The following is a 909-nucleotide window of genomic DNA, read 5'->3' on the forward strand; positions in this document are numbered from 1 at the left end:
GTGTGATGATGTCTAGCATGATGGTGTCCTTACTCTCTCCTGGTAAGATGGTGTCCGGCAAGATAATGTCCTCCTAGGGATCTCCAGGCACGCTGATGCCTGGCAGGATGCCCATTTTTTTTAATGTATTATTATTATTTTTTTCTTAAAGACTGGGTCTCACTATATTCCAGGTTGGCTGACTGTGTACCTCAGAATCTTAGGCATGCAGCCTCCTTAAGTGTAAATGTCAAATTGGTAATGTACCACATTTCAAGGCTTCAGGGAGGCTTGTGTCACACAATGATTTGAATACTTAATTATAATGTTTATGAACAAAAAAAGGCTCCTGCCTCAACTTTTTTATTTCTCATCCTATGATTAGCATCTTTCAACGTTAATGGGAAAAAAGGCAATGGAATTAAAAGCACACATTTGTACAAAGGACAAAATGAAGCCACTGGCAAACTTTGTTGAGCCTTTATAGCTTTAGCTACCGTTGTTGTTGATGATGATTATTTCTACCAACAGTATATTACCCAGGTTTTAGTTATAACAGTCTCTGTATCGTTAATTTGGACTGTCATTGCTTTGATTACTTTATTTCCTGTTTGATTTCTGTGGTTGATTTGATGGATGTTTATGACAAACTCTCTTCTTCTGAGACTTTCTAGTTGTATTTAACCCAAGTCACATTCCTTGGAAGGGTCTTTGGCTAGGTGTCAGCTGTGCCATCCTGTTTTTAACCTATCCTTTCTAAAGTGCCCAATTTTGGCTTTCCTTATTGCTTCAAGCAGAATTCCCTCATAGCTTTCTCTTGGTGGTATGGGCTGTCATGTTGAAGCCAGTCAGATAAATTGGAATCTGCAAAGATAGAAAAAGGACTGCAATTTGTTTCCTCTCATGTGGTTTCATAAAAATATTTGGATA

The 909-nt window shown here is 38.1% G+C and overlaps 1 non-coding gene across 1 annotated transcript; it reads right to left on the reverse strand.

Annotated features, from left to right (window-relative positions):
* Positions 1-227: 227 nt before the first annotated feature.
* Positions 228-327, reverse strand: LOC132653417 (small nucleolar RNA U13). Its single transcript, XR_009591157.1, has one exon. It is a non-coding gene; the product is annotated as a small nucleolar RNA U13 (small nucleolar RNA).
* Positions 328-909: the final 582 nt, after the last annotated feature.

The sequence above is a fragment of the Meriones unguiculatus genome, chromosome 3 (genome assembly GCF_030254825.1).
Source record: "Meriones unguiculatus strain TT.TT164.6M chromosome 3, Bangor_MerUng_6.1, whole genome shotgun sequence".
In the NCBI taxonomy this organism is placed as follows: Eukaryota; Metazoa; Chordata; class Mammalia; order Rodentia; family Muridae; genus Meriones; species Meriones unguiculatus.